Source organism: Petromyzon marinus, unplaced genomic scaffold (assembly GCF_048934315.1).
Source record: "Petromyzon marinus isolate PM22_M1 ecotype Great Lakes invasive population unplaced genomic scaffold, UKy_Petmar_22M1.pri1.0 PM_G_Scaffold_102, whole genome shotgun sequence".
In the NCBI taxonomy this organism is placed as follows: Eukaryota; Metazoa; Chordata; class Hyperoartia; order Petromyzontiformes; family Petromyzontidae; genus Petromyzon; species Petromyzon marinus.
In genome coordinates this window covers 358,136-366,083 of record NW_027422654.1, presented here as the reverse complement: position 1 = coordinate 366,083, position 7,948 = coordinate 358,136, and the positions used below count along the sequence as shown (strand labels likewise).

The 7,948-nt window shown below is 52.8% G+C and overlaps 1 long non-coding RNA gene across 2 annotated transcripts; it reads left to right on the top strand.

The window, feature by feature from the left end:
- The first annotated feature begins 364 nt into the window (after positions 1-364).
- On the top strand, positions 365-7,696 carry LOC142908817 (uncharacterized). 2 transcript variants are annotated; one of them, XR_012932004.1, is made up of 4 exons: positions 365-558; positions 3,473-3,604; positions 3,935-4,127; positions 6,546-7,696. It is a non-coding gene; the product is annotated as an uncharacterized LOC142908817 (long non-coding RNA). The 2 variants fall into 2 exon arrangements; XR_012932003.1 differs by lacking the exon at positions 6,546-7,696 and having other exon boundaries at positions 366-558; positions 3,935-4,289.
- The last annotated feature ends 252 nt before the right edge of the window (positions 7,697-7,948 follow it).

The window sequence follows — 7,948 nt, the reverse complement described above, 5'->3', positions numbered from 1 at the left end:
GCCACTGCTTGAGACGGGCCGGAAGATTCTTCCGGAAGATGTCGCTCACCACGCGTGAGACGGCCGGAAGAGTCTTCCGGAAGATGTTCCGCGCCACGCTTGAGACGGCCGGCAGAGTCTTCCGGAAGATGTCCCGCGCCACGCTTGAGACTGGCCGGAAGAGTCTTCCGGAAGATGTCCCGCGCCACGCGTGAAACGGCCGGAAGAGTCTTCCGGAAGATGTCCCGCGCCACGCTTGAGACTGGCCGGAAGAGTCTTCCGGAAGATGTCCCGCGCCACGCTTGAGACTGGCCGGAAGAGTCTTCCGGAAGATGTCCCGCGCCACGCTTGAGACGGCCGGAAGAGTCTTCCGGAAGATGTCCCGCGCCATGCTTAAGACGGCCGGAAGAGTCTTCCGGAAGATGTCCCGCGAGTCTTGAAGGGCACGTGACACGTGAGACAATCAACCCGCTGGGAGGTGTAACAGCAACGATAACAACAACAGCAGAAACAACAACAGCAGCAGTAGAGGCGCCGTTCCACGTGTGCACACCCAAGGACAAAGACGCCTCGCTGGGGGTGAGTGTGGGGGCCGAGTGGGTCACCCACGTGGATAGAGCCTGGGGCGGGCCTAGAACTGGTCGGTGACTGTGTGTGTGGTGTGTGTGGTGTGATGTGTGTGGTGTGTGTGTGGTGTGTGTGTGGTGTGTGTGGTGTGTGTGTGGTGTGTGTGTGTGGTGTGTGTGACTGTGTGTGGTGTGTGTGTGGTGTGTGTGACTGTGTGTGGTGTGTGTGTGTGGTGTGTGTGTAGTGTGTGTGTGTGGTGTGTGTGTGGTGTGTGTGTGGTGTGTGTGTGTGATGTGTCTGTGGTGTGTGTGTGATGTGTGTGTGGTGTGTGTGTGGTGTGTGTGTGACTGTGTGTGTGGTGTGTGTGTGTGTGGTCTGTGTGTGTGGTGTGTGTGTGTGTGGTCTGTGTGTGTGGTGTGTGTGTGGTGTGTGTGTGGTGTCTGTGAGTGTGTGGTGTCTGTGTGTGGTGTCTGTGTGTGGTGTGTGTGTGGTGTGTGTGTGGTGTATGTGTGGGGTGTGTGTGTGACTGTGTGTGTGGTGTGTGTGACTGTGTGGTGTGTGTGTGGTGTCTGTGTGTGTGGTGTGTGTGTGATGTGACTGTGTGTGTGGTGTGTGTGTGGTGTGTGTGTGATGTGTGTGACTGTGTGTGGTGTGTGACTGTGTGTGGTGTGTGTGTGGTGTGTATGTGTGATGTGTCTGTGGTGTGTGTGTGATGTGTGTGACTGTGTGTGTGGTGTGTGACTGTGTGTGTGGTGTGTGTGATGTGTGACTGTGTATGTGGTGTGTAACTGTGTGTGATGTTTCTGTGGTGTGTGTGGTGTGTGTGGTGTGTGTGATGTGTCTGTGGTGTGTGTGACTGTGTGTGTGTGGTGTGTGACTGTGTGTGTGTGGTGTGTGACTGTGTGTGGTGTGTGTGTGGTGTGTGTCTGACTGTGTGTGGTGTGTGACTGTGTGTGATGTTTCTGTGGTGTGTGTGGTGTGTGTGGTGTGTGTGATGTGTCTGTGGTGTGTGTGACTGTGTGTGTGTGGTGTGTGACTGTGTGTGTGTGGTGTGTGACTGTGTGTGGTGTGTGTGTGGTGTGTGTCTGACTGTGTGTGGTGTGTGACTGTGTGTGGGTCTGCCCCGTGACCTCCTGCCAGCGGGCATTCGACACTTCACGTGGCCTCAGGGTGCACATAGCCTGGCACAAGCGTCGTGGTGACGTCACCGCCACTTAGTGGCGAATGGCGGTTGTTGTTGTTGTTGTGGTGTGTGACTGTGTGTGTGGTGTGTGTCTGCGTTTTATTGATGGTTTCGCTCGAATAGTTGGTCAACACAGCAGCTGATAATGCAAATGATAGTTATAATTCGCATTTAATAATCCGTGGCTTAGCTGATGTGAGTGGAGTTTGTGTGATCTCCCCCTGTTCTACAGATGAGTGAGTGGAGTTTGTGTGATTCTCCCCCTGTTCTACAGAGTGAGTGAGTGGAGTTTGTGTGATCTCCCCCTGTTATACAGAGTGGAGTTTGTGTGATCTCCCCCTGTTCTACAGAGTGAGTGGAGTTTGTGTGATCTCCCCCTGTTCTACAGAGTGAGTGAGTGGAGTTTGTGTGATCTCCCCCTGTTCTACAGAGTGAGTGGAGTTTGTGTGATCTCCCCCTGTTCTACAGAGTGAGTGAGTGGAGTTTGTGTGATCTCCCCCTGTTCTACAGATGAGTGAGTGGAGTTTGTATGATCTCCCCCTGTTCTATAGATGAGTGAATGGAGTTTGTATGATCTCCCCCTGTTCTACAGATGAGTGAGTGGAGTTTGTATGATCTCCCCCTGTTCTACAGATGAGTGAATGGAGTTTGTATGATCTCCCCCTGTTCTACAGATGAGTGAGTGGAGTTTGTGTGATCTACCCCTGTTCTACAGATGAGTGACTGGAGTTTGTGTGATCTCCCCCTGTTCTACAGAGTGAGTGAGTGGAGTTTGTGTGATCTCGCCCTGTTCTGCAGAGTGAGTGAGTGGAGTTTGTGTGATCTCCCCCTGTTCTACAGATGAGTGACTGGAGTTTGTGTGATCTCCCCCTGTTCTACAGATGAGTGAGTGGAGTTTGTGTGATCTCCCCCTGTTCTACAGATGAGTGAGTGGAGTTTGTGTGATCTCCCCCTGGTCTACAGATGAGTGAGTGGAGTTTGTGTGATCTCCCCCTGTTCTACAGATGAGTGAGTAGAGTTTGTGTGATCTCCCCCTGTTCTACAGAGTGAGTGAGTGGAGTTTGTGTGATCTCCCCCTGTTCTACAGAGTGAGTGGAGTTTGTGTGATCTCCCCCTGTTCTACAGATGAGTGAGTGGAGTTTGTGTGATCTCCCCCTGTTCTACAGATGAGTGAGTGGAGTTTGTGTGATCTCCCCCTGTTCTTCAGATGAGTGCGTGGAGTTTGTGTGATCTCCCCCTGTTCTACAGATGAGTGAGTGGAGTTTGTGTGATCTCCCCCTGTTCTGCAGATGAGTCACTGGAGTTTGTGTGATCTCCCCCTGTTCTACAGATGAGTGAGTGGAGATTGTGTGATCTCCCCCTGTTCTACAGATGAGTGGAGTTTGTGTGATCTCCCCCTGTCCTACAGATGAGTGAGTGGAGTTTGTGTGATCTCCCCCTATTCTACAGATGAGTGAGTGGAGTTTGTGTGATCTCCCCCTGTTCTACAGATGAGTGAGTGGAGTTTGTGTGATCTCCCCCTGTTCTACAGAGTGAGTGAATGGAGTTTGTATAATCTCCCCCTGTTCTACAGATTGAGTGAGTGGAGTTTGTATGATCTCACTCTGTTCTACAAAGTGAGTGAGTGAGTGGAGTTTGTGTGATCTCCCCCTGTCCTACAGATGAGTGAGTGGAGTTTGTGTGATCTCCCCCTGTTCTACAGATGAGTGAGTGGAGTTTGTGTGATCTCCCCCTGTTCTACAGATGAGTGAGTGGAGTTTGTGTGGACCATCTTCAGAGTCAGTGGAGGAGGCTCGTGAAGGACGCTGCTACTGGGCAGTTTGAGGCAGTCGCCCTCCTGCAACAACGGAGTGCAGAGGAGCGGCAGCAGGCTCAGTGAGTCGACCCGTGGCACCTGGGTCTGTCCCTTGACCTCCTGCCAGCACCAGGCGTTCGACACTTCACGTGACCTTCAAGTGCACTTATAGCCGTGACTTAGAGCTTTTGTGACTGCAGGAATTCATATTCTTTGGGTCTTACGGTAAGTCACTTATCTACGTGACTTTACCGAAAGATCCAAAGAATATGCACGTAGCCTGCCGCTTGTTGTTGTTGATGGTGCTGACGGAGGTGACGGTGTTGGAGGTGATGGCGTTGGTGACGCTGATGGCGTTGGTGACGGTGTTAGAGGTGATGCTGACGGCGGTGATGGTTGTGACGTTACAGGTTTGCTCCCCGCACGGCCACCGTCGCTCGGGAACGAGGAGAGCGACCGAAGAGCTCCGATGGAGCGGGAAGGGAGAGGAGAGCGAGGAGGGAAAAGAAGTCAGGGCAGAGAGGAGGAGCCTCAAATTACGGAAGAGCAAGAAGGGAGAGATGACGGACATCAAGACGCCCAGAGGGGAGAGCGTGCAGTGAGGTGGGCCGAGGGCAAGAGGGAGGAGCAGAGGCAGGACGCGGACAGGGCCAGGTGGGAGCGAGAGGGGGCCAGAAGGAAAGTCGCGGGAGGGGTGGGTGGAGAGAGACAGGTCGAAGGCAGAGCGAGAGACACAGAGAGGAGAGACAGAGAGAGGAGGGATAGAGAGGCGGGGGAGATGGGGGGGAGAGGCAGGGACGATGGGGGAGGGATGGGGCAAGGCCGGAGAGATCAGAGGGATATACACATAAAAATGCCATTGAGATTATAGATCGAGTCTTATCGGACTTGCCACGTGGGAGATGATGTGAGGGGTACGGAAGGAGGACAAATTTGTAAGGGGTAGATTCACAAAGAGACCCATAGATTAGCATCCTCATCTAGCCACTCACTTGTCCGCTCACCAACTCACCCGGCGACTCACCCACTGACTCATCCACCCATTCACTCATCCACCCACCCACTCACCCAACAACTTACCCACCCACCCACTCACCCAGACACTCAACCACCCATATATCATGTTGGGTATTTTATATCAAATGTTTATTGTTTTGGCCATTAAACGTCAGTGTCGTAGTGGTCGCCCAGCATGAGTTATAATCCTGGACAGCCGGCATCACAAACCCCTCCACCACCACCACCACCGATGTGTTCCTCGTGGAAACAAATCTGAAATTAATTTCGCATTCCTCAGGTCGTGCGAGATTAAATCAAACGGAAGGGCTTCACAGCCGAGGCAAGGTGAAAGGGGTTCACTGCCTCGCGACGCAGTATCGTCCGCTCGCTTTGCTCGTCAATACCGAAGAAACGACGCACGGCCGTGATCTTTTGGAAAGCGTCTGTGGTGTGATCGCAGTCAAAGCAGTCATAATGGGCAGTCGATCGTCAGGACGCACGTGTGGTGGTGGTGGGGTAAAGTGTGGGCACTCTCGCCTATTTCAACAAGCAGATGGATAGCTTGGAAGTGTAGGGCCCAGATGCCCCTCGAGAGGAGCTCACCGCAGCATCTTCTGTTGGAGGTCCGTCCCACCCGGGGGGCCGTGGCACAAGCGACACGTTGCAGAGCTGCGCCTTTGCCTTTGTCTCACGACGCGTTGCAGATGAGCTGTGGCAACTGCGGTGGCTGTCGCACTCAAATTTGAACCCCGTGGGGCCGGAGTTACATTCGTCAGCGCCCCTGTCGCCCCCTGGTGGACGAACCGCGCCTGGCTGCCGTCCGTCCCGAGTTTTGAGGATCTTTCTGAGAGTGTTTGGGTCATTTTTCCTGAATCGTGCGAAATCCGAGCAATTCCGAAATTCCATTCTCGCGCGCGACGGCACCAGCGATGTGCTCAGCAGCTAAATGCTGACGCTGAGGCTTGCTGGTCTTCGCGAGAGGGCTTCAGGAGAGAGGTGGTTTAGTTTTGATATTTCTCCTGCGTTGAAGGGGCGCAGACCACAGCGGTTTACTGTGTGGTCCGTAGTTTAGAGTGCATGGCCACAATAACAAATACACGTCTTCATTTGGTTCCCCATTGAGCTGTGCTTAGGCCGTCTGAGCATAAGTGACGTCTGTGGATGAAAATCGTTTGCTGCACTTGATGATGAACACAAACACTGTTGTGATTTAGATACAGGATAATTTTGAATTTCTCATCTAAACTGCTGCGCGAGGTTTGCGACGCTTTAGGTGCTAAGATAATTAAAACGTCGCCGTACCACCCCCAGACAGATGGGATGGTGGAGCGCCTGAATAGAACTCTGACCTCCATGCTCTGTCAGGCGATTGACGCGGCGCAAACGGACTGGGATTTGCATGTTCCGAGTGTACTAGCTGCATATAGGATGGCCCCTCATACTTCCACGGGATTTTCACCATTTTTTCTCATGTATGGGAGGCAGAATGTACCCCCTGTAGATGCCCAATTGGGTTTGCCACTGGCTAAGGGGAAATCCAAGTTGCCCAGAGCATGTGAAAATTACCCCGCAATGCATTTCCACGGCTCGGGAGGCGGCAAAATTTAACGCCGCCAAAGACGGGCGAAACAACGAACGTATTCTAGATTTGAAGCTTTCGTGACTGCAAGGATCCATACTCTTTGGTTCTATTCGGTAAAGTCACCACGCAGGTAAAAATACATGACTTTACCGAATAGAACCAAAGAGTAATGAACGTATTGCGGGGAAACGGGATCACGTGCTAGCATGGCCCATCGGTGACGGAGCATGGTTATGTTGCCTGCGGGTGCCGGTTGGTTACGTCCCCTAAGCTGCATCAGCCCCCCGGCAAGAGCCCGTGGAAGTGACCGAGGTTAAGCGGCCGCAGTTTGCGCGTTTCCGGCTGGGTCTTCGCCGTTGGTTCGTCCGTCCGTCTCGGCCGAAGCCGTTTGTCCTGCCACGGATTGCCTCTTCCCCCGTCTCCGAAAATTGGTCCGCCAGCGTCCAGTGCGTCCGGCGAGCCGGGGATGGCGTGTGCGTTCAGACGGCGTGCGTCGGAAGGATCGCGCCGTGCCGCCCGTCGCATCGAAGCCTCGCCGGGACCGAGGGAGGTGGCTGCTGCCGCCGAGCCTGCTGCACCCGTGCCTCCTGCTGCACCCGTGCCTCCTGCTGCACCCGTGCCTCCTGCGTTGCACCCCGTGTGTCTCCGGCCGTTCTCGTGGCACGCGCACCGCCCGAGCAGGGGCGGAAGACCCGTCCCCCGTCAACGGAACTCGGCGTCGCGAACTCGGTCCAAACGCTTGCGATTCTGTTGATTCCTGATTCTGGGTATTTGCTCGGGAATGGCGGAGAGGTTGTGGTTGTTGTTGTTGTTCAGTTCTGGCCGAGGTTAACTCGGTCCAAATGCTTGCGATTCCGTTGATTCCATATTCTGGGTATTGGTCGGGGAATGGCGGAGAGGTTGTGGTTGTTGTTGTTGTTGTTGTTCAGTTCTGGTCGAGGTTAACTCGGTCCAAATGCTTGCGATTCCGTTGATTCCATATTCTGGGTATTGGTCGGGAATGGCGGAGAGGTTGTGGTTGTTGTTCAGTTCTGTTCTGTTCGTTTTCCTAAGTCTTGTTCCCTTTCGTAAATGTTCCCTTCGCTCCTTGTTCCCTCGTCTTTAGGTGTTGTTCCTGCAGATTGTTCTGCCTTTTTAAGGAAAATAACTGGAGTCCTGCTTTTATAGATATTGTTGTTGTTGTTATCCTGCACATGGGCGCACTTACCTGTTATTTGAGTATTAGCCAGGAAAATTTCGATTTAAACCTTTTGTGACTGTAAGGATTCATCTTCTTTGGTTCTTTCAGTAAAGTCACCGCGTAGAATGAGAATAAAATAATAAAATAAAACAATAAAATTCTCACGACGTTTCGGCCACAACGCAGGTGGCCTTCTTCAGAGCTTCATTATTGAAGCTCCGTCATTTATTGTAGCTCTGTCGTCCCGACAGGTTTGTTCCTTTCACCTGAAGAAGGCCACTTGTGTCGTGGCCGAAACGTCGTGAGAATTTTATTGTTTTATTTTATTATTTTATTCTCATTCTACGTGGTGACTTTACCGAAAGAACCAAACAAGATATTAGCCAGGAAGGCTACATGTTTTTTTATTACGGGGGGGGGGTGGGGGGGGGTGATGTAATGACATGATGACACCTGTTGGTTAGAAAACGGAAGCACGGGTACAGGCACCGCTAATCCATCCTCACCTCCTCCATAACCATCTGGTACGCTGCTGCCACTGCCAAGGACGAGAGCAGACTGCAGCGTATCATCCACACTGCTGAGAAGGTGATTGCCTGCAATCTACCAACCCTCGAGGACCTGCACACGACAAGGTCCATGAGGCGAGCGAGGAAGATTGTG